Here is a 26,997-nt window from a genome sequence, read left to right as displayed (position 1 = left end):
TAAAATCCACGTCACTATTTTTATTACTCCAAAATTTTATATTTGCTTCATCCAACACGTTAAAATGATTATATTTGCTCGGCAATCCAAGAGAATGTATAAACTTTTTCAACTCGTTTAATAAAGCAAATATAAAATCACACAATATAGATATTCCTTATATCTCGCTATGTTCTATTCACCCATCAAACCACGCATACACCCATTCATCCCTCAATCTAACCCTCAATAAATTCATTTATCCATTCATTCATTAATCAGTTTATCTTTTATGTAGCGGATTGAAAGAGAATCATATATTTTGAAGATATGTTGCTATTAAGTATTTATCATTTTTGCTCAGAATTTATTTTTAATAAATAATAATCAAATATTAATGCTAATTATTACAATTGTGTGTGCCACCAGTGCATACAAATTGAAAACCTTATTTGTTTCATGTGCACGGGAATCAAAAGTTGCGCCTGTCGTTATACAAGTACTCTCGATATAGTTTCTTTGCCAACAATAGCAGCCCATATAATCGGGGAAGTATATTATAGTAGTTTTGTAATGATACTTTCAATGGTCTTTGCATATTGTAGTAAGATGACACGTCTTGCAAAGTTGATAGTGTTTCTTGGTTTTTTAAGATACATACAAGGATCAGCATCGTGCAAGTCTTCGGATGGAAAAGAAGTTGACTGGTAAGATTGATATCCTATTAATTTTCCTTTCATTTATATAATTACGTTGCACTAGAAAAAAGTAAAAAAACAAAACAAAACCCAAAACAGCAACAATTACAAATAGTAAATCGGTCAAACTTCAATTGCATTTGAATTTTTTTTAAGTAATGGAGCGACGCATTGCAATCTCTTTTTTATGATTGTAATTTCATTTACTAATATTAGCCGTTGTTTTAGATTGTGAAACAGATGCCCATTAACCTTAATAGCCATACATATATATTTAATAACTTCTGCTAGAAAATAAATATGCGTGAACATATACAGTTCCGATCAGAAAATAAACCCCTACTACACCCTGTGTTTACTTTATTTGCTTACTGTAGGTTATTAGAGTGGACCCAGAGTAAACCCGAAGTAAACTTAGAGTGGGCACGGAGAGTAAAGCCCCATCAGAAGTATACCCTTGAAAAATACGCTGCGTGTGTATTCGAAATACAAAAAGGGGCAGAAAAAACAAGCTGCAACATGGTTAGATAAAAGATAGGGTCTGCTTCACTATGCAGTGCATACAGTTGACCCCAAAAGCAATTCCCAAGAAAACACAAAGTAAACTCCGATTAAACCCAAGTAAAACCCGACGGGCCAAACTTTTCAAAAAGCAGACCCCAAGTAAAAAATAAACCCGTAGTTTAGTTAGGGTTTACTCTGCTTATAAGTTGGGTCTGATCGGTACTGTATTTTCACTTACAAAAAAAAATAAAAATAAAAATACTTCATATATCCACTATGAACATGTAAGTAATTTATTTTGTGTTTTCTATAAAGGACAGTTTTCCTTTTGCGCTTATGTTTATCGTGCATCAAGTAAGTGATTGCGGAAGTCACTTAATGATGCAATAGTTACAAAATAAAAAAAAATGCATGGACAAACTGTAAAAAGGCGTCAGTTGTTAAGAGTACAGAGTGAAGTGTCTTGCATTATCTTTTTTTCATCTTTGAGCATAGCAGCATGTATTAACCGTCAGAAAAGAATGAGGTAGAATAAGAAAAGAATCTTGCTCTTTTTGCAGTCAGAAAATTTTAAGAAATTACATTGAAAATGAAAATGAAAAGTAAATAAATGAAATTGTCTTTACATTGCAAACCTTTTGATTGATACCTTCCTTAACAATAAGAAGTGTTCCTGATATGTTATGGGCTTAGCTGTCTTGTTTTTTTTTTCAACATTAACAGGGATATTTACCTTTTTATGAATTAATGCAAATAAATTTTGAACATCAATTGAAGTATATAGATGAATTTAGGTACAGTCCTGCTATCGTGAAAGTTGACAAAACAATCATATCATTTCCTATACCATGTATCCTGCATCCTATCCTGCCAAAAAAAAAAAAAAAAAAAAACCACTCTATCCTATCTTATCCTATCCTATCCCACACCATCCATATTTAGGAATAAGAAATAATTAAAACGAAGTTTAAGGAAATGAATATTTTATTTATAAATCTATCGACTAATGTAAAAGTCATACGTCTAATTCTTACAAAACACCGGAAATCTTTAAAACGAGGGAACTTATTTACCTCTGCATATGTGATATTCAACTGTACGCGAAGTGTACTCAATTACAAAAAAAACACACCAAAAAACAGGTAAGCGATTGAGTTGTTAAATAAGATACTATGTATAATACTATCTAAAAAGGAGATTAAGGAATTAAAGCTATTGCTTAAACAAACATTTAAAGAAATTCGTTTCCTTATAATATTATATTAAAGGAGATAATCAGAAATCGCTTGATTTGGTCGCTGATAATTGTAAACACGATTCGGGAAGGCATTACTTGATGAATGAATTAAAATTAAGCATTTGCTGCGATATTATTTGAATGCATTGAAAAAATATAAATTTTTACACATTTGTACTTAACCTTATCCGATCTGTTCAGTTTATTATCTGGTCTTGTGATCGGACATCGAAGAAATGATATGACACGTGATATGTATACAAAACAACGCTCGTTCCTTGTTGAGATAGATATCTACTTATATGTCAGTTGCTCATAGACTGAATATGTTTGTGTTTTGTTTAACTATTGAAGTTTTTAAATAATGCAATAAAACTTTATTTACGCTGCATTGTGCATTTAAAATTTTACATTAACTCTATACTTGCGCTGTTTCCGAATTGAAAAAAAAATTGTATAGCGCCCATCAAATTTCTTTACAGCATTGTAAACATAAAACATATTTATTGTTTTTTATAGTTTTACATTGTTTTAAAAATAAAATTGATGTTTAAAATGTATATTTTAATTCATTTTTGTTTCGCGAAACTTCTACTCTGAAATTTATACTCGAATCTGATTGGCTACAGGTTGCAATATAGTATAGGATAGAGTTTGGCTTTATATTTCTATCCTGCATCCTGTCTCCTATCCTATCAACTATATTTAACTGTTATATGTACTTTAACATGATAATGGTTTTTTTTATTTGCAGGTTCGTCATCTACAAAGTACCAAAGTTAACAAGTCCTAATAAAACAAGCGGAACCGAGTTTTTCTACATGGATACTGCTTCGCCATCGTTTTCCTTCTCACAAAAAGATATCACAAAAAGTATCGAAAACCCTTTATATGAGACGCTGAAGGCACTATACGATCAGGTTATTTAAACAATTAAACAAGCCCCTTATTTGGTGATTATTGCTACCTTTATAACCTGCATGGATCATCAATGAAAGATTTTTAATTGTTAGGGTTTTTCTTTTTTTGTTTTTCTTCGGGTTCATTTTAAGGTCTTCCGTTTCCAACGGAAGACCTTTCTATTATTGTGCTGGTTAAGATTATTAAGGTCTTCCGTTTCCAACGGAAGACCTTATTGTTTTTGCTTTGTTTCTTTTTCCCTATTATTAGGGTTTTCCGTTTTCAACGGAAAACCCTTCTGTTATTCTACGGTTTCTTTTTCTTTATTATTATACTTTTTTTTCTTTTTCTGACTTTTTTGGAGCGTTATTTCTCAGAAACTATTCAACCGATTTACACCAAATTTTTAGGAGTTATAAAGCATCAATGTTGCTACTGATCATTAAAATTTCAAATGATTACGTCACTTCCGGTTTCAGATATGGACGATTTTGTAAATTTTTAAGGGTCATTTTGTCCACGCATCTCCTCTGAAACTAATCATGATAAAAGCTTGAAATTTGCAGGGATTGTAGATGAATGTCTGTAGATTTCCCTCCATGCTTCCAATTGCGAAAAATGCACAAGGCCTAGAAGCTCGCCTGAACCTGAAAATTAGCACCAAATTTTTTCACAAAATTTTCGCACATTTTCCGTAATATCTTTTGACGTATAAATATTTTGTTAAAACATGTAATGCAAAAGCTGTTTCAATTTGCACGGGCTTTTATTTGATATCAAGAAAAAAGGGCTGTCCCCTCAAATTAGGGGCCAAGAGGGCTCTAAAGTCTATTTGCGATAACTTTTTAGTGAACAATAATTTGTTATCAACTATAGAAGCAAAAATGTTCATTGTACAGCTGTTTATCTATACAGTACCATACTTAAGTCATATATTACGTAATTAGGGGTTTCAAGGGGCCAGAAGTTCAAAACTTTGATCATTAATATCTGAAAAAGGAGAAATATTTTTTAAAGCAATGTAGAATAAAAGTTGTTCAAAATAATGTTTTGTACAATATGCTACCTTAAATTTTTTTGTTGATGACCCCATTTAGGAGTTAAAGGGTCGGCCCCTAAAACACATTTGTACAGATATCTCAAGAACGGTAAACATTTTGTGAACACTTGTTAAACAAAATATGTTTATATTTACAAGACCTTTTATTTGATGTCAAGAAAAAGGGGCTGGCCCCTCAAATTAGGGGTCAAGAGGGCTCTAATGTCTTCTTATAATAACTCTTTACTGAACAATATTGTGTTATTAATTATAGAAGCAAAAATGTTCATTGTACAGCTGTTCATATATACAGTACCATACCTAAGTCATATATTACGTAATTAGAGGTTTCAAGGGGCCAGAACTCAAAACTCTGATCATTAATATCTGAAAAAGGAGAAATATTTTTAAAAGCAATGTAGAACAAAAGTTCTTCAAAATAATGTTCTTAACAATATGATACAAAAAATTTTGTTGTTAGTGGCCCCGGTAAGGGGTTAAAGGGTCGGCCCCTAAAACACATTTGTACAGATATCTCGAGAACGGTTTACAATTCATGAACACTTGTAGAACAAAATATGTTTATATTAGCGAGACCTTTTATTTGATATCAAGAAAAAGGGGCTGACCCCTCAAATTAGGGGCCAGAAGGGCTACTAAGTCTTTTCATAATAACTCTTTTCGGACCAATAATTTGATATTAATCATAAAGCAGCAAAGAAGCTTTTATTAAGCTTAATTTATAACCGAAACCCGTTTTAAAATCGGACGATGCATTACAGAGATATCGGGGTTCAAAAATTGATTTTTCCGGAAATTTTGATTCCGCGTCCTTGGTTTAAAAAAAGCGTAATGTTTAAAGTGAAATCAACTCGTACCAAAAATAATTGTTAAGTCGTACTTGAACACATTTTGATTGTTTTTGTTAAGTCGTTCTTGAAATCGGAAAGGTGTTTGTTAAGTCGTACTTAAAATCATTCGTCTTTTGTTAAGTCGTACCAGGAATAATTCGATTTTTTCATCTTTTATATTTTAGTTACTATTTAATTATTTTATGAGCTCTGCTTCTTACAGGAACTCCCAGCTTTACTTCCAACATTAACGGAAAACCCACTCGTTGCTTTGCAACGAGCTTTGCTCTAGTTATTTTTCTTTTTTTTTCTTACAAATTTTGTCCGCGCGAGTTCTCGGCAATGGCTCGGCCGATTTTCGTGAAACTTTTAGATCTGATAGATAGTGATCTGAACCTCATTGGAAATTTTTTATATTGATGACGACATTTCCGTTTCCGATATTTTAACGTAATAGCGATTTTTGGAGGCTTAGTTTGTCCATGCAACTACTCATAAACTATAAAAGATATTGAATTCAAATTTTCAGGGTTTGTAGACAAAAGATTGTAGATGTGTATGATGTCAATCAAATTTGTCTGATTAAAAAGGCGTCGAAGCTCGCCTGGACCTGAAAACTGAGTTTAAAAAAACATCGTAATTTTTCTAGGTTTAATGTGTTTATCTCTTTTATGAAAAATATTTTGTTAAAACATGTATAGCAAAGAAAGTTAATATTTACAGGACCTTTTATTTGAAATCATGAAAAAGGGACTGGCCCCTCAAATTAGGGGACAGAAGGGCTCTAAAGTCTTTAATCTGTATCCCTTTACTGAGATATATTTTGTGAATGGTTATAGAAGCAAATATGTTTATCTCACAGTTATGTATCCAAGCAAGTTACGTAATTAAGGGTTTTTAGGGGCTAAAAGTCCAAAATTTCGATCATCCATATCTCAAAACGGAAAGATATTTTGTAATGCAATACAGAAGAAAAGTTGTTCAAATTAATGTTTTTAACAATATGCAACCAACAAAATTTCGTTAAACGGCCCCTATAAGGAGATAAGGGATCGGCCCCTAAAACCTTCTTTCTCATTTATCTCTAGAACGGTAACGATTTTCTAAACACTTGTTGAACAAAATTTGTTAAGAATTAAATGACCTTTCATTTAATATCATGAAAAAGGGGCTGGCCCCTCAAAAGAGGGAACCAAAGGGCTCTAAAGTCTTTAATCTGTAGCCCTTTACTGAGAGATATTTTGTGAAAGCTTATAGAAGCAAATATGTTTATCTCAAAGTTATGTATCCAAGCAATGTAAAGATTTTGTTATGTGTTACGTAATTAAGGGTTTTTAGGGGCCAAAAGTCCAAAATTTCGATCACCCATATCTCGGAAAGGAAAAATATTTTGTAATGCAATACAGAAGAAAAGTTGTTCAAATTAATGTTCTTTATAATATGCAACCTCCAAAATTTCGTTAAACGGCCCCTATAGGAGATAAGGGATCGGCCCCTAAAACCTTATTTCTCATATATTTCCAGAACGGTATCTGTTTTCTAAACACTTGTTGAATAAAATTTGTTAAGAATTAAATGACCTTTCATTTAATATCAAGAAAAAGGGGCTGGCCCTTCAAATAAGGGGACCAAAGGGCTCTAAATTCTTTAATCTGTAGCCCTTTACTGAGAGATATATAGTGAAAGGTTATAGAAGCAAATATGTTTATCTCACAGTTATGTATCCAAGCAATGTAATGATTTTATTATGTGTTACGTAATTAAGGGTTTTTAGGGGCCAAAAGTCGAAAATTTCGATCACCCATATCTCAGAAAGAAAAAATACTTTGAAATGCAATACAAAAAAAAGTTGTTCAAAATGATGTTCATAACAATATGCAACCTTCAAATTTTCGTTAAACGGCCCCTATAAGGAGATAAGGGATCGGCCCCAAAAACCTTCTTTCTCATATATCTCCAGAACGGTAACGAATTTTTAAACACTTGTTGACAAAATGTTTTCAGAACTAAATGTCCTTTCATTCGATTTCAAGAAAAAGGGGCTGGCCCCTTAAATTAGGGGATCAAAGGGCTCTTAAAGAATTTATCAAAAGTCTTGTAATGGGAGCCATCTTGTGAAAGGTTATTAAAGCTAGATTAGGTATAATACGTTTATATATCCTAACAATATTATGATTTGCTCTTGCGTTACCCAATTAGGGTTTTTAGATGTAAACAAGTTTAATATTTTCAATCTTAATTGGAATAAACGCAAGTATTTTAAAAAGCAAAGTAATAGAACTTATAAAAAGCGATACATTAAAGCATTAGTACTTCACTCCTTTTTCCATATTATGTTTTGTTGTCGAAAATCAAAGACGATGATGTCATATTTTTTTTTCTAAAAATCGGACGGAAGACCTCCTCGTTGCTCGCAACGAGATCGTGTCTAGTTCTTATTTTTCTTTTTTTTTTTTTTCTTCCTAGACGCGAACTTTGAGGCTTCATATCGTGCTCATTTGTGAACGGTTTTTGCTAAAATTTTCAGGGCTAATGGACTTTACAAAACACTATCTTCCTCAATTCATAAAAGTTAGAATTCCCTTTCCGGTAACAAGTTATTTCCCTTTTAACATTTTTTAGGGCCTTTGGTTTCCAGACAAAGGCTCCGAGACTATGATAGCAGGGAATGGGAATCCAACGAATTTGAATAGCAGAGACATTGTAGTGGTGCACATTAGTTTTTGTTTTTAGATTACGTTTTTTATTTAGGAAAAGGTAGGGGGTCAAAAAACAGGATTCCAAAAAGTGCAAAAATTTAAACATATTTTCCTTTATATCTTTTTAACGAAAAATATTTTGTTAAGACATGTTGAATAAAAGTTGTGCAGAATATCAAGGGCTTTCATTTTACACCAATAAAAAAGGGCTGGCCCCTTAAATTAAGGGCCAATAGCCCCTAAAAGTTTTTGCTTAATAACTCAAAAACGGTTAGGATTTTGATATGGCTGTCGCTGGAAAAGTTGTTTGTTGGGATCTCATAAAGGTCGTAACAATGTTATTTTATAAGTGATTTGTGTAGTATGAGTGTAAAAAGCTTTACATGTTGACATGTACCTGTTGTCATTTGACAAGTTAACGAAAGTCTTTGTGCGTACAACTGGCATAAAGTTGCCGCAGAAAGTATGCTGGTTTATACAGGAGGCATTAATTCATAAGAATTTTTTTGTTGTTGGAGTATAAGCTTTTCCTTTAGGAGTTAAAGTCATTGTTGTTAAGTTCTTATAGTGCACAATCATTAAAAACGGCAATTGGAAAACAAAACATTCTTTTTCTTTTCTAGTAAACCACAAAATATGGAATTAAAAAACTCTATGCATTATATTTTAGTTATTAACTCCATGCATTTAAAATCTACTTTGAATCAGAGCTGCATGTGTGTGTACCATTATGTAAGCTCTCCCTTGCCCTCGGCCGAGAAAATCGGTTACCATGCTCGCGGCTGGACTACCTAGCGGTCAGCGGTTATCTAATACACGAGAATTGCGTCTCTCATATATGAGTTTATTTAGCCGCGAACTCAAGAATTGTTTTAGTTTTGATTACACAAAATCTTTTGTGGATTAAACAATTGGATGTCAAGTAAGAAATAGTTCATTTAATTAATAAAAGCAATGTCATTCTCTAAAGCAATAATAGACATAGATCAATTGTGGGGTTTAAGTTTAAAATATATAACTTCTATTTGATAGAGTAAGGTCATTATACTGCAAACTTTTCAAATCTTCCTTGGTTCTGAGCTGTGCGTTTCTGTGCGTTGTACCTTTACGTAATCTATTCTTCGCCCACGGCCGAGGAGATCAGCCACGGCTGCATTACTTAGCGGTAAGCGGTTATTTAATACACAAGATTCGCACACCGCGACTTACACTTACATGCATATGAACGTGTTTGAGTTAATATAGCCGTATATACAAGAACTGTTTTAATTTTATGTTATAAAAGTTTGTCCTACTTGTACATGTGTATATATATTTAATTAAATATTTGAGTGTAAATGAATATTAACGAACGATATTACTCCAAATCGGAAAAATCGTTAGACAACTAATGGTTGGTTTATTTAGGTAAAGTACTTTAAAAACTGTACAATTAATGTTTTAAATCAACAACCCCCCTCAAATATTAAACCTTTAAATGATGATCATCCCTCGCACATGGCTGAGGAGATCCGGCGCGAGTGGATAAGTGATCCGCGGTCGTTTCGTGTTTTTGTACATGTTCCTTATGACGCGTTTATGTTTCATATTTTGCACGGACACAACTATATTTTATTATGTTTTAAACTATTATATTGGTTTAAGATGAAAAGATAAATTTATTTCACTTGTACAGTTGATTAAGCATTGATTTATACGATAGCGTACAAGATAGTTTAAAAATGAAATCAAATTATAATCAAAGTTCCATGTTTGCGGTAGGTGCTAGCACGATAAAGGAATGCCCTGAATTGAGGCATTCGATGATTATTTAAAAAAATATTCACATGAGTATAAACAACTTTAGATAAGGTTCTACGGGTCACATATTAATCACTTCTGTAGTTTCATTGTGGAAACGAACTCATTGCTGCCCCCCCCCCCCCCCCAGCTCCACCCGCCCCGCTGACAGGTGCTCGCGTTGAATTTTTTTTTTTTTGAATTGGAGAAAAGATAGCAAGATCTGTCGAAAATCATTTTTGGTGGTTTCTTCTTATGTGTAACATTTTGTTTCACTTTCCCACCCCTTTGTTTATTCGGCCAGTCTGTGTTAATTTAATTGCCGCATGCGACCGAGAATCTTGTGTCGCTTCAGCGCACACAGCTCAGAACATTTATAGCCCCAGGTCATCAATTGTTATGTAATTGAGTAACAGTTGGAAGGGTGATTTTACTACATAAAATAATAAAATCATAATATAATCTATTTGAATTGAGTATCATGCGTATAGATTCCCATAATAATTAATTTTTTTATTTCCTTTCTATGTTTACATTTAATTTTCTTCAAATAATTAATAAATTTTCTATCATTTAAATTGTGTGCTTCATCAAATCCTGATTCCGATTACCTTGAAATCATTAATTTTCCATTGGCTTTTGACAAAAGAGAGACGCCTGACCATCCAATGAAAACAAATACACAGAGTTTGATTGACAGGTTCAGCCAGGTGCAGGTCTCACCCGATGTCCGAGGTTATGTGTGCTGCTTGTACACAGCCGAATGGTCTCAGTAAGAGTTACCAGTAAGAGTTATCGATGTAAATAAATAATAAAAATACATGCCTATCAAAACATGATCGTGCAAGTTAAAGTTGATTTAGGTTTGTTCCAATAGAAATCATGTTTCACTAACTGTATTTAATATTTTTTATGTATAGCGAATTTTAATATTGTTTCAGTACTGAAACATCGCATGAAAACGTTAAATATACATGTACTCTGTAACTAGTCGTCTTTTAATACATATACCTTTCTTTTGTTTGTTAAAAATTCGTTCAATTTTGTTAAAGTAATGTAAAACACGGGCGCCATTTTGAAACAATTAACTTGTCAGGGAGTTCCGAATGAAATCTGATGAACGTTTCACACGGTTCTCGCACGCTTTGTCCGAAACTCTAAACGGTTTACACGAAACTCTGAAAGGTTTACACGAAACGTTTCTCGCACGTAGGTCGCACGCTTTTTGGTGTAGTAGTACGTTTTAGGGTCTGTAAATTTTGTCAGCACGCAATTCTAAACTTGCACATAGTCTTCAAAAATTTAGAAATATTTTAATATAGAAGTTATCTTTGTGAAAAGTTTACGTGTTTTGTAGGCACGTTTAGTTTAAAAAAGAAATACAATTCTTGACATGAATCACGAGTACATACTGTTTATAACAATGCTTGCTACCCTTTGAAAATTTAACTAGCCATTAAACATCTCATTTTTTAAAGAATGTTTGAAACGATTACATAAACTCTGCTCGACAAATAGTTTTCCTAAAATATTTTCTTCCTTTCTTTTTTCAAAACACGTTTTATATACAGGCTTTCAATCACAACACGTTTTTATAACAAAAGCAGAACAGAAAATATAGTCATTATAATCGTTTGACACCATATAACATATATTTTCAACTCGCAACAACAACGGAAGACCTACTCGGGGCTTTGCCACGAGCTCTGCTCTAGTTAGGGTCTTCCGTTTCCAACGGAAGACCCTCTTGTTATTCTACGGTTTCTTTTTCTTTATTAAGGTCTTCCGTTTCCGACGGACGACCCTCTTGTTATTCTATTGTTTCTTTTCCTTATTATTATTTTATTTTTTATTTTTTTTCTGGCTTTTTTCGAACGGTATTTCTCGTGAACTACATGACCGATTTGCATGAAATTTACAGGACACATTGAACATCAAATATACTTGATATTATAAAATTTCTGGCTTATGACGTCACTTCCGGTTCGAGATTTTGATGATTTAGTGAATTTTTAAGGACCATTTTGTCCACGTAACTTCTCAAAAACTACTTGCGATAGAAACGTGAAACTTTCAGGGATAGTAGATGAATGTCTGTAGATGATCCTATTTATTTGATATTTTGAAAAATGCGCAAGGCGGCGAAGCTCGCCCGAGCTCAAAAATAGGAACCAATTTTTTTCACGAAATTTTCGCACATTTTCGGCCCTAGCTTATAATGTGTAAATATTTTGTTAAGACATGTAATGCAAAAGTTGTTCAGATTAACTAGGACTTGCGTTTGATTTCAAGAAAAAGGGGCTGGCCCCTCAAATAAGGGGCCAAAATGGCTCTTAAGTCTTTTTGCAATAACTCTTTTCTGAAAAATAATTTGTTATCAATTATAGAACCAAAAATGTTCATTTTATATCTGTTTATTTATACAGTACCATGCCTAAGTCATATGTTACGTAATTAGGGGTTTAAAGGGGCCAGAAGTTCAAAACTTTGATCTTTAGTATCTAGAAAAGGAGAAATATTTTGATAAGCATTATAGAACAAAAAATGCTTAGAATAATGTTCTTAACAATATGCTACCTTAATAGTTTTTGTTGGTGGCCTCAGTAAGGATTTTAAGGGTCAGCCCCTAAAACACAATTGTTCAGATATCTTTAGAACGGTCAACAATTTCTGAACACTTGTTGAGCAAAATGTGTTTATATTTATAAGACCTTTTATTTGATATCAAGGAATAAGGGCTGGCCGTTCAAATAAGGGGCCAAGAGGGCTCTAAAGTCTTTTTATAATAACTCTTTACTGAAAAATAATTTGTTATCAATTATAGAATCAAACATGTTCATTGTACATCTGTTTATCTATACGGTACCATACCTAAGACATATGATACGTTATTAGGGGTTTCAAGGGGCCATATGTCTAAAAATTTGGTCATTAATATCTAGAAAAGGAGAAATATTTTGAAAAGCCTTGTAGAAGAAAAGTTGCTCAAAATAATGTTCTAAACGATATGGGATCTAAAAATATTTTTTTGGTGGACCTGGTAAGGAGTAAAGGGTCGGCCCCTAAAACACAGTTGTAAGGATATCTCTAGAACGGTTAACAATTCGTGAATACTTGTGTTACAAAATATGTTTATATTTACAAGACCTTTCATTTGATATCAAGAAAAAGGGGCCAGCCCCTCAAATAAGGGGCCAAAAGGGCTACAAATTCTTTTCATAATAACTTATTTTTAAGCGATAATTAGTAATTAATCACAAGGCAGAAAATAAGAGCTTATTATTCATAATTCAAAACTGAAATCCGTTTTAAAATCGGACGATGCAATACAGAGATAAAGAGTTTTAAAAATTGATTTTTCCGGAAATTTTGATTCCACAGTCTTGGTTAAGAAAATAGTTTTATGTTCAGAGTTAAATTAACTCGTACCTAAAATTAATCGATAATTGTTAAATCGTACTTTTACAGATTCGGATTTGTATTTGCTATGTCGTTCTTGAAATCGATAAGGTTTGTTAATTCTTACTTGGTATCATTCGGATTTTGTTAACTCGTGCCAAGAATAATTCGATTTTTTTTGGTCTTAGTTTCTTATGTTTGTTAGTTTAAAAACCCTGCTTCTTACAGGGACTTCTAGCTTTACTTCCGACATTACCGGAAGACCCACTCGTTGCTTTGCAACGAGCTTTGCTCTAGTTATTCTTTTTTTTTCTTTTTCTGACTTTTTTGGAGCGCTATTTCTCAAAAACTATCAAACCGATTCGCACAAAATTTTTAGGACGAATAAAGCATGATCCGCGCAACATATTATAACATTTTCGAATGATGACGTCACTTCCGGTTTCAGATATTGACGATTTCGTAAATTTTTAAGGGTCATTTTGTCCACGCATATCCTCCGAAACTAATCAAGATAGAAGCTTGAAATTTTCAGGGATTGTAGACGAATGTATGTAGATGTACCCCCCATGCTTCCAATGATGAAAATTGCTTCAGGCCTCAAAGCTCGCCTGAACCTGAAAATTGGCACCAAATTTTTTCACGAAATTTTTGCACATTTTCTATGATAGCTTTTGATGTATAAATATTTTGTTAAAACATATAATGCAAAAGTTGTTTCAAATTACACGGGCTTTCGTTTAATATCAAGAAAAAGGGGCTGGCCCCTCAAATTAGGGGCCAAGAGTGCTGTAAAATCTTCTTACAATAACTCTTCACTTTATAATAATTTGTTATTAATTATAGAAGCAAAAATGTGCATTGTTGAGCTCTTTATTTATCAGTACCATACTTAAGTCATATGTTACGTAATTAGGGGTTTCAAGGGGCCAGAAATTCAAAACTTTGATCATTAATATCTGAAAAAGGAGAAATATTTTTAAAAGCAATGTAGAACAAAAGTTGCTCAAAATAATGTTTTGTACAGTATGCTACCTTAAATGTTTTTGCTTATGACACCATTTAGGAGTTAAAGGGCCGGCCCCTAAAACATATTTGTGCATATCTCTCAAGAACGGTTAACATTTCTTGAACACTTGTAGAACAAAATATGTTTGTATTTGCAAGACCTTTCATTTGATATCAAGAAAAAGGGGCTTGCCCTTCAAATTAGGGGCCAAGAGGGCTCTAATGTCTTTTTACAATAACTCTTTACTGAACAATAATTTGTTATCAAATATAGAAGCAAAAATGTTGTTTGTACATCTGTTCATCTATACAGTACCATACCTAAGTCATAAATTATGTAATTAGGGGTTTCAAGGGGCCATTATTCAATATTTTGATCGTTAATATCTGAAAAAGGATAAATATTTTTAAAAGCAATGTAGAACAAAAGTGGTTAAAAATAATGTTTTTAACAATATGATACCAAACATTTTGTTGTTAATGGCCCCGGTAAAGGGTTAAAGGGTCGGCCCCTAAAATACAGTTGTTTAGATATCTCGAAAACGGTTGACAATTTATGAACACTTTTAGAACAAAATATGTTTATATTAGCGAGACCTTTTATTTGAAATCAAGAAAAAGGGGCTGACCCTTCAAATTAAGGGCCTGAAGGGCTACTTAGTCTTTTTATAATAACTCTTTTCTTATCAATAATTTGATATAGATCATAAAGCAACAAAGGAGCTTTTATTAAGCTTAATTTAAACTGAAATCCGTTTTAAAATAGGACGATGCCTTACAGAGATGTTGGGATTTAAAAATTGAGTTTTCCGGAAATGTTGATTCCACGTTCTTGGTTAAAGAAATAGTGTTGTGTTCAAAGATAAATTAACTCGTACCTAAAATAATTCGGAAATTGATAATTCGTACTTAAACACAATCGAATTTTTTTTGTAAAGTCGTTCTTGAAATTGGAAAGGTTTTTGTTAAGTCGTACTTAAAATAATTTGTATTTTGTTAAGTCGTACAATGACTAGTTCGATTTTTTTCATCTTTTTATTTTAGCTTTTCTTGCTATTGGTATAAGAGCTCTGCTTCCTACAGGAACTTACAGCTTTACTTCCAACATTAACGGAAGACCCACTCGTTGCTTTGCAACGAGCTTTGCTCTAGTTCATTATTATTATTCTTCCTCTGACTTTTTTTGTGGCTTATATCTCAAAAACTATTCAACTGATTTCCACGAAATTTTCAGAACTTGTTTGGTATTGTTAACACTCGAGGTTATTAAAATTTGAACATATGACGTCACTTCCGCTTTCAGAAATTGACGATTTTGTAAATTTTTAAGGGTCATTTTGTCCACGCATCTCCTCCGAAGCTAATCAAGATAGAAGCTTGAAATTTTCAGGGATTGTAGATAAATGTATGTAGATGTACCCTATTGCCTTCACTTATGAAAATTGTGCAAGGCTTTGAAGCTCGCCTGAACCTAAAAATAGGCACCAAATTTTTCCACGAATTTTTTGAACATTTTCTGAAATATCTTTTCATCTATACATATTTTGTTAAATAATGTAATGCAAAAGATGTTTATTTTTGCAAGGCCTTTAATGTGATATCAAGGAAAAGGGGCTGGCCCCTAAAATTAGGGGCCAAAATGGCTCTAAAGTCTTCTTACAATAACCTTTTACTGAACAATGATTTGTTATTAATCATGAAGCAAAAATGTTCATTGTACAACTGTTTATCTATTCAGTACCTAGCTAAGTCATGTATTACGTAATTAGGGGTTTCAAGGGGCCAGAAGTTCAAAACTTTGATCATTTATATCGAAAAAACGAGAATTAGTTTGAAAAGCAATGTAGAACAAAAGTTGCTCAAAATAATGTTCTGTACAATATGCCACCTTGAATTTTTCGTTGATGGCCCAATTAAGGAGTTTAAGGGTCGGCCCCTAAAACACATTTGTACAGATATCTCGAGAACGGTTAACACTTTGTGAACATTTGGTGAACAAAATAATTTTATATTTGCAAAACTTTTAATTTAATATCAAGAAAAAGGGGCTGGCCCCTAAAATTAGGAGCCAAAAGGGCTCTAAAATCTTCTTACAATAACTCTTTACCGAACAAAAATTTGTTATTAATTATAGAAGCAAAAATGTTCACTGTACAGCTATTTATCTTTACAGTACCATACCTAAGTCATATATTACGTAATTAGGGGTTTCAATGGGTCATGAGTTCATAATTTTGATCATTAATATCTGAAAAAGGAGAAATATTTTGAAAAGCAATGTAGAACACAAAATGTTAAGAATAATGTTCTTAACAATATGGCAACTAAAATAAATTTTTTTGTTAGTGGCCCTAATAATAAGGAGTTAAATGGTCGGCCCCTAAAACACAGCTGTTCAGATATCTCGAAAACGTTAAGCAATTCGTGAATACATGTGAACAAAATATGTTTACATTTGCGAGTCCTTTAAAAGAAAAAAGGGCTGGCCCCTCAAATTAGGGGCTAAAAGGGCAAGTAAGTCTTTTTATGATAACTTTTTGCTAGGCGATAATTTGATATTTTTCATTTAGCAAAAACAAGGAACTTTTTAAGCTTAATCTAACGCTGAAATTCATTTTAAAATCGGACCATGCGCTAAAGAGAAATTGGGGTTGAAAATTTGATTTTTCCGGAAATTTTGATTCCGTGTTGTTGGTTTAAAAAATAGCGTGAAGTTAAATGTAAAATTAATTCGTACCAAAAATAATCGTGTCAAGTCGTACATGAACACATTCGGGTTTATTTTGTTAAAGTATTCTTGAAATCGGAAAGGTTTTTGTAAAGTTGTACTTAAAATCATTCGGATTTTGTTAAGTCGTAACAGAAATTATTCGATTTCTTTCTTATTGTTTTAGTTACTCTTGTTAATGGCTTAAGAACTTTGCTTTTTACAGGTACTTCTAGCTTTTCTCTCGACATTAACGGAAGACCCACTCGTTGCTTTGCAACGAGCTTTGCTCTAGTTTATATTTACATTTTTTATTTACCAAAGTTTTAAATTGTTGTAAAAAAGTAAGTACAATTTATAGAACAATTGCCAATATACATCAGTGGATTAGTTAGAAGAAACAACCTCATCGTTCCCTATGGAAATTTGAGTTATTATTGTTTCGTGCAGTCTGTGATTTTAGTTCGCTAAAAGATTCGACCAATTGATGAACGGTGTCTTTAGATTTAGTCCTCTTAGTAACTGTTTACCTAATAAAGACAGCAAAGGCATGTACACATTTAACACGGAAAGTAGCTTAAAATGTGTGTCTTAATTATTTTATTCTAGATTGCCTTTTTGCAAAATAATCTTTCAGATTTATCCCACATGGATCCTATTTAATTGCTTTTTTGAATTGCATTTTTTTAATAGAAAAATACACTTCGATTAAAAATAATATATAAACTAACAATTAAATATAGATCACGTGTATCGCTCATTTGCATTTGTTCAATGTTCAATTGCATGAGTAGGAAATTTTACTTTGATTTTTTGACTGTGACCAATATATTATGAAATATTGATGATAAGTACCTGACGTGTATTTGTGTTAGATTCAGTCTCCAGATATCGTAACTTATGCAATGTATAATGACCAACCACCACCCACAGTTAAAGCTGCAGATGGTAGACACGCCCACTCCAAAGGTTTGGAATTTAAATCATTTATGTTATTTTTCCTTTTAATATACTACATGTAGACGTTGACCCGTGCGTGCACGGGTGGACAGTGCATGTGATTTTGAGAAATATATACATCGACACGTATTGTTGACATTTACAGAACCAAGCTTTAAACCTACAGCAATGTTATTATTTTCCCTACACTGTGCTTAGTTAGAATTATCTAACGGTGTCTCGAAACACGCCTTCACTACAGTTTAAGTGCCTACCATATACCCGTAATGTAGCAAAAATTGCAGAACCGCTCCGAAACGGTTTTGGAGAAAATTATGAAGTTGTATTGAAAATAACGGTCAAATTATTTATAATAATCCATTTTCAGGCTGTAAATACCTTTCATCTAAAAAAAAAAATATTCCGATTATTGAAGCATTCAACACTTTTTCACCTTTTTTTGCTTCAAGGTGACATTCGGAACTCTTAATATTTTTCAGAGTAAATGATAAACATGTCCAACAAGCAATCTGGGACTATTTCATATGCAATACACGTCCCCTTTCGGTTTGTGGAAATTGTGAAAACGTACACTATTATGCGGAATATCGAATCTGAACAAAACTTTTAATATAAAAAATTAATTTTCTCGAAAGTATGTCAACCAGACGCTACAAAAGTGTAAAGTTGATCTGTAGTTTGACATTTTGAAGCTGTTCAGCAAATTTCATGTTATTCCTCAAACGCATAAAGAAAACAAAGAGTGGAAAACTGAAGTGGGACAGACAGACAGACAGACAGACAGACAGACAGACAGACAGACAGACAGAAGCAGAGAAAAGCTACAGTTCCATCTCGTGAAAACCGGTAGGGGACTAATGAAAATTTTAAAGTATTTGTATTATCGTTTCTGAGTTTATCTATGCAAATGGGATTTTGTGGAAACATAAACTAAAAAGCCTCACTTGATTTAGTTTGAATGAAATGCGCATGCGCAGGATTGTAGAATTTAAAAAAAATCTAGATGATTTCCGGAATTTTTGAAGCAATTTTTGTTGATTATTCATTAGCAAAGCTTGATTGAGAACCAAACATAAAACAAATTGGTAATCTTCATGTATCAATGATGCTAAAAATAAATAAAACAAAAGATAATACTTCTCCCATTTATTGATATTAAAGGCCAAAAAAAATAAATTATATTGTTTTAATATAGTAGTATAGATATAATTACTTCAGTTAATGGATTTTATACTTTATTATCAGTTGCAAACTAAAGTTAAAGTATAATGTATCAAATGTAAAAAAAAAATGATAAACGTTATTCATTTAATTACTTGATGGTAATGCTCAAAGATACATGCATATATCTAGTTTCGGATGTGTAGTGGATACTTTAAAGATTTAAAAAAAAGCACACGATAAAAAAATCGTTTTTGCAAATAGATAAATTCCAATACAATCAGGACACAATATATATCTGGAAAACATCTACTAGTTTAATATGACATATTATTCTTCTGATCCTACCTTTATTTTTTAGAGCTCCGTGTTCGCTCTGCCACTGTTTTGTATTTTTCCTCCGGACTTTTGTTTTGAACACTGTTCGTTATCACCACCTGTCACTGCTAAAAGAATAAAACAAATTGAAAATATATCGATATTGTTTCCGTAATTGTGTTAACGGTCTACAAGTTTTATAATTTTTCAGGTGTTTTGGCGTTTGACAAGACTAAGGGATTTTGGATTGTCTGAAGTGTACCGAAGTTTCCATCTCCCGTTGCGAAAGGTTTCATGTTTTCGGATTCGCAAACAAAATTTGGACAAAGTATACTCTGTGTCACTGTTGCAAAAACAGTTGAGAATATTTTGAGTACGTTGATAAAATTTAAAATAACTTTCATTTGATGGTGTTTTTTTTTTTATTAAGTTTACTTAAATACTTACATGTATTTGTATTATATTTTTTATTGCAGAAACCGTATTCGAAACAACAAATCCTTATATTTATGACAAGAAAAACTTTGATATACAAATCAGTTACCCAATGAATTCCGTACACATTCCAATCAAAACTTTTGGAAATGTTCAATTGGAAATACTTGCTAAGTCAGCTTCGTTTGGACAAGGTATCATCCTACATATAAACACACAGTATTTTATTCAATATTGATTCACATCACATGTATTTGATTTAGTACATGTACTTTATTCCTTGCAGATATTTATGACAAATTGATTTCTCCGAAGCTGGCAGACCATTTATTGGTTCGAACATGGAGATCTAACCTTTTAGACACTGCTATGGTAATATTTTATACGTATACATATATTACTTTCATATACATATATAACTTTAGGAGAGTTTAAATGTTTTGGCCATTCATATAATTTCTTCATATCCTTGAAAAGTATCTATCAAACTAACTTAACCCCAGAGTAAACCCAAACGCAACCTTAGGTTTACTTTCTGAGTTTACTACGGATTGACGTTTTTAAAATTTGGGTCCACTTGGCGTTTTATTTCAAATTGGATTTATTCGGGGTTTACTTTGGGTTTACTCGAGAATTGCTTTTGGGGTCAACTGTACGCACCGATGTGTGAAGCAGACCAGTGTTTTATCTAACCATCTTACTGCCTGTTATTCCTGTCCCTTGTATATTCCGAATACACATGATACGTCTGCTTTCGGGGGTATACTTCTGATCGGGCTTTACTTTCTGTGTCCACTCTGAGTTTACTTTGGGTTTACTCTGGGTCCACTCCAGTAAACCGGAGTTAACCTAAAGTAGACCCAGAAAGTATACCCATGGTTTAGTTGTTGGTCACTTTCTGTTGATTTTTTAATGGAATACATTGTTGTAACATCACATTGATTATTACACTTAAAAAATGTCAAAAGCACGAACTTTATTATTATCATCTGCCTTTGTTTCTTTTTATTTATAGGTATCAAACGTCATCAATGCTTGTTTTCCCAAAACAAAAGAGTTCAAGCATGGGATTGAGTTCAAGGATGGGAGAGATCACTCTAAGTGGGCGGTAACTAAAAACAAACATTTGATTTGTATGGGTGATATAAATAGACAGGTACGTTCATAAACTGTTCAAGAACTATGTATTATATGTAAATAATCATTGCAGAAAATAAATGTTATGGTTTAGGAAAATTCCCCAGATCAACATTATGAACATTTGGGTTTTATGTTGATTGATGGTTTATTTGTCATTTATGAATTTATGTTGTGGGTAGAACCATATAGTAAATGTATATTGTTTTACAGTGTATGTAACAACTTATTTACTTTGAATCCATCGTGTTTATCATAATTATACCCGCACTTTCTAAAGAAAGTTCGGGTATATTGTTGTTACTCTGTTCCGTCCGTCCGTCCGTTCGTCCGTCCTGTCACGTTTTACTTTCTCAAACTGCTCTTACATCTTATAAACCAGCAATCTGAACTCTTAGAGTTTGATTTGGGGTGTCATGTTGTATTGTAAAAAGGTTTCAAAAATTATCTGGTAGTCCTGGGGGTCAAATAATTGGTAAAAAATGACGTTTTTCACAAAAAACCTTCTTCCTCGAACTCCTCCTACATTTTCAACAGTAGACAAATCATCTCTTGGAATATGTTTTAGGGTATCCAATAGATGCGCAATAAGGTTTCGGTATTTTCAATTTTGTCCTGGGGGTCAATTAATTGCTAAAAAATGACGTTTTTTTAAACAAAAAAAAAACCTGGTTTCAAAAACGTCATTTTCTTTTTGCAGTAGCCAAATGATCTTCTAGAATATGATTGGGGTGTCATTTTGAAGTGTGATCATGTTCCAGAATTTATTTGTATTAAGGGGATCAGTGGGCAACAAAAATGACGTTTTTTTGCAAAAATAGTATGGTTCCCAGAACTCCTCTTACAACTTTTGGGGTAGCTACGTCATCTCTTGGGATATAATTGGGGCTGTCCTATAGGTGTGCAATAAGATTTTAAAAATCTAAATTTCATCCAGGGAGTCAAATAATAAAAATTGACGTTTATCACTAATAAAAAACCCATAGATCCCAGAACTCCTCTTATGATTTAATGGATAGACACATCATATCTTGGGATATGATAAGGACTGTTCTATAGATGTGCAGTAAGGTTGTTAAAATTTAAATTTCATCCAGGGAGTCAAAAAGTAGCAGAAAATTGACGTTTATCACTTCAAAAAAGCATAGATCCTAGAACTCCTTTTACGATTTAATGGACAGACACATCATATCTTGGGATATGATAGGAAGTCTGTTCCATAGATTAATGTAGATGTGCATTGCGGTTTTGAAAAATTAAATTTAACTCTAAGGCCCATTACCTACATATCTGTTGTTGCCCTATAAGGATCAAGAATATGTATGGTTAAGGGGTGGGGATCTCAACCGTTTTCGAGATATTCGTGTACTTCCTGTTCGAGGGGGGTCATGACCACCCCCGGGGCCCATGACCTACATACCGTTTGATGCCATTGACACAAGGAACAAGAATATATATGGTTTAAGGGTGGGGATCTCAACTGTTTTGAAGATATTAAGGAACTTGCTGTTTGAGGGGGTCAGGACCACCCACAGGGCCCATAACCTACATACCATGTGATGCCCCTTGACATCAGAAACATGAATATATATGGTTTCGGGGTCATGATTATAACAGTTTCTGAGATATATGGTAATTTCAAATTCCTGGGGGATGGGGATGACCCCAGGGGTCAGATCTAATAAACCCTATATATTGCCAGTAACAGTCAATATATGATTGTGAAAACCCTATATTATTATCTTTTGTCCGTTTTCAAGGTTCAATGTTAGACCCAACACCTTTTTGACACCCGTTAGGGTCATGACTTTCATGCCATAATGATCTGATGCGCCATGACATAAGGAGGAATAATATCTTTAGATAAAGGTGGGGAGCTCAATGGTTTTTATGATATTTGATAATTTCAGGAAGAGCACTTGGGATCATGACGTACATACCATCTGAAATGCCTTGAACAAAGAAACAATAATATAATATGTACATGATATATGATTCAATTTAAGAACCAAGATATAGATCAATCATCTATGTTTTGTAATACCTCCTATGTATATATACATGTATTAGTTTTTGTTTTGTTCTATACTATTCATGTCCATGACTGTAGTATGGCTTAGTCTTATTTTAAATTACATTAAAAAATTGTCAAATATATGACTTGGAACCCCGACCCCCAAACAAGCTCAAATATAAACCGTCCCCACCCCCCTTTAATTGACGAATGATCTATTAAATCAAAATATAATTTGGGTGTCTAAAAACTTTTTTAAACTGGTAAAAAATGTTCTTCTTAAAAAAAATTACATTACACCTTGCATAATTAACAAATGATCTATTGAGCTATATGATCAGAGGTCATGTTTCTACCTTGGGATCAATATTAACTAGTATTCATTGACAAGTTAAAATTAATAACAATAAATGATTCAAATTTAAAATGTTTATACTCCACATTCACCCCTCCTCCCCAATCTAACCTGGTTCTTAAGATTCAGTCTTCTTGATACATTCTTACATGTGTGCAGTAGCAAATTTTAAACCATTCTTGATTGCTTTTTCTCTCCTGATGCACATTAACATTTTGAAATTGCTGAATTCATTTTTTTAAGATTTATAAACAAAATGTTAAACCCATGTGTATTCGACTATTTGGGGCAATTGTAAAGTCTCCTTAACAAAGCAGTGACATCATTAAGCTAAGATTTACTTACATGGCACACTACTGTAACATATGAATAATATAAAATACTTTATTGGGAGTTGATTTTAATCAACTCTGCTATGCACTTACTCGGGCAAAGAAAACACCTAGGGGTCATTAATGTACTTTACACCATTTGATGCATCATAATGACATTAGAAGATATTTTGTATTTTCCTGTTTCGTGGGGTCAGAACAGCTAGTCCCATAAGGTCATGACCTACATTGTATTTGATGCTTTATAATACATTAAGAAAGAAATACTCCTTCACATGTAATACACAAATTTAATAAGAAATTGTTTATACAGGGTCAATATAGGGTCACCTCAAAAGTGCAAGTCTGACAAATGAAAAAAAAAAAACTTTTGCAACTAAAATGACAGAAACTTTACAAATGCGATAGGATAGGTTACAATGATAAGCTTATTTAAATATTAAAAGATGATGATACAGTATGCTGTCAAAGGGAGATCACATTTAGAAAGTGAAAGTAGAACTTATGCATGCTGGCATCTCAATATAGTGTGCTACTGTTACTACATGTATTATGCTTACCTATATTGGTCAGCATCATAATGATAATCCAATTAAAACACAATAATGAATTCCTTTAGATGATCTTAAATAATCCTATTTATGCCCTTTAAGGATCAATAATATATATGGTTAAGGGGTGGGAATCTCAACCGTTTTTGAGATATTCGTGCACTTCCTGTTCGAGGGGGAACTGTCGTCATTAGGCTAGGAATTACCCACATGGATCAAACACTACATATGAATAAGATAAAATACTTTATTATTTCTAGTTCTAGAATGTCAGAGTGTCTCCAAGGGGCCATAACATATATACAATTTAACGCGCAATGACACAGAGAGCAAGAATAAATTATATGGTTTAGGGATGAGGATCTCAGAAATTAACAAAATATACAGTGTATCATCATTTCCTTTTTGTTAAAGGGGGGTGGTTAAAGACAACACCTGGGGGTCATTAATGTACTTTACATCATTTGATGCATCATAATGACATCAGAATATATTTTGTATTTTCCTGTTTCGTTGGGTCAGAATAGTCCCATAAGGTCATGACCTACATTGTATTTGATGGATTATAATACATTAAGAAAGAAATACTCCTTCCTTCCTATTATAACTCATATAGAAATGATAGAGTGTCTACTCTTACTTATATGGTAATACACAAATTATGGCCTATTCTTCGAAACCCCTTGCACTATTTTTTTTAGGTAAATAACAGCTTTAAGTTGGTGCAGGACACCTGCGTATTGTGATGTATGCTATTGAGATAAACAATAAAGTATAAATATTTACCCCCAAATAATGTCACCTAACATTGAAGCGCAGTGTGTTAGAGCGTTTTCTTGTCTGTAAGAGCATTGGGGTCCAATGTGTCTTTTTTGGTAATTGTACTATTGATATAAATGAATTTTTATGTAGGGGGGGGGGTGTCTGGACCCCTTACTCACACCCCTTCTCTAAATCTGCGCACACGATGATGTACATGTAGGCACACAGAAGCAAATTTAAAACCGACAACCGCCACGGGAGGTGGCATAATTTAATTTTCAATTTTGTTTGCAATAATTATATAGACCAATTATACTGTCTATGACATGAAATGTTAAGATTATTGATTAACTGAAAATTCACTGCAAACAGTTCAACCCCAAATTGCAGATAAAGTGCTGCTCATGTGTATTATCATATGGGAAGGAATCTCATCCTTCAGTTATGAAAATTATAATTTTTAAATGTATTACCGGAGCTTGCATGTGGCTTTTTTTTTAAATTAAACCGGTACAAAAAAGTTTTATTTAAGGGCAAACACTTGGTGCGGGTATTACTGTCTAATGACAGCCTCTAGTTAATTTTGCAACTATATTTTCTGATGTAATGCCAATATGAATCAATTCCTATTTTATTGACAGAAAACTCAAGCAAAGAGAGGTGGATTGTCACTTTGTCTGACGAATGCAGGCGCGTCAAAAGAATTTCGAGAACTTTACAATCGGTGTGCAGCCAACAATAAAAATGTACCACCCAGGGGAATCTGTCCCAACCCAAAGAGGGCAAAAATTTCACCATAAAACGCTTTGACTTTTATTCATCCAACGGAATAATCAATTCTTGGTGTGAAAACTACATGTATTTCTTTTTAGTTTTCAATTAAACAAATGAATCTAACCACGTATTGACTTTTATAAAAATGTTGAACAGTTAACATGTATGCTTAGCATAATGAATAATTTTTTCGGTTTATATAAAATCCACAGAAAATATACGAGGTAAATTTTCCAAAAATCTTTTTTTATAAAGAAATACAAGACAGATATTAAAAACAAATATTCCTTTTAAACTAACGATCGGAATGGAATATCATTGGTAAGCTCTGTTTATGTAATATAAAAGCATTACGCCACATTCAATAAACTATATATAACACTGTTTTGCTGATTTTAGAAATAGCATGGCAAGAGGAATCTTTACTTTTAGTAGGCGAATGATACTTCTGATGAATATTCTTACTCCTATGTGAAGAAAACATTATATACTTAACTGTTTTTTAAATGTTTGGGTTTTTTTTTGTTAAGGCTGACTGATAAAAGTAACGATTTAGGTAATCTACGTGTAATCAAAGATTCAAATGAGGTTTTCATTGTAAATAAAGAAGTGCAAATCGAGGGCAGTGCGTGCGCAAATATTATAATTTGCCAATTGCCACATATGGACACATCTATGATCGGCAGACCGAGGCCGATCGGAAAAACAGATTCTAAATGGCGAATTTAACACGAAATATTTCGAAATTTTAAAACTGTGTTTTAGAACAAAACCCTAACAAAATTATTAAAGGAAACAGGTAGTTTCTACCCACCGCGGCTGATGCCACCTTGCAATCACCTGCTGGATGCGCCGTGGAGTTTTACACAAAGAATGTCTAATATTTATATGACTGACCAACAGACTAACCCGATCCAAATCTTTTATAGGATTTATATGCATTGAATAATAACAGAGTGCTGAGCTGAAATACATATCGTAAGTAGAAGCTCAGCTTAACAAAACACAACATTTTTAAACCATAAAAACAAAAATGGTAGTAGAAAGCCGCAATTTTTTTTATTTTTTTTTTGGGGGGGGGGGACTTGGGATACCTCCAAGAGTACCAATACAACTTTGGGCGCACAGGGGACGAGTGTATGCACAAGTGCCCGATCCGAACTGTCACCTCGTTCTGGACTGATGGATGAGTGACTTCAGTGTTTCCCAAGCCACCTTACGTACTTACAGACTGTTGTCCCCCCCCCCCCCACCCCGCTTGAACGAAGTACCGGTGGAGGTGGAACCTGCCATGACAGGCTATGGACCACTAAATTAATCTATCAGGTTACTTGATCACAACATACACCAAAGTATCCCCCAGTCATCGCCAAAGGACATAACCATCAAGCTACCCCC

General features: G+C 33.1%; 1 pseudogene; it reads left to right on the top strand.

Annotated features, from left to right (window-relative positions):
* The first annotated feature begins 366 nt into the window (after positions 1-366).
* Positions 367-25,685, top strand: LOC128172408 (cell-death-related nuclease 7-like; annotated as a pseudogene).
* Positions 25,686-26,997: the final 1,312 nt, after the last annotated feature.

This window comes from Crassostrea angulata, chromosome 2 (genome assembly GCF_025612915.1).
Source record: "Crassostrea angulata isolate pt1a10 chromosome 2, ASM2561291v2, whole genome shotgun sequence".
In the NCBI taxonomy this organism is placed as follows: Eukaryota; Metazoa; Mollusca; class Bivalvia; order Ostreida; family Ostreidae; genus Magallana; species Magallana angulata.
Note: the sequence above shows the minus strand (reverse complement) of the source record. Positions and strands in the feature narration are given on the sequence as shown.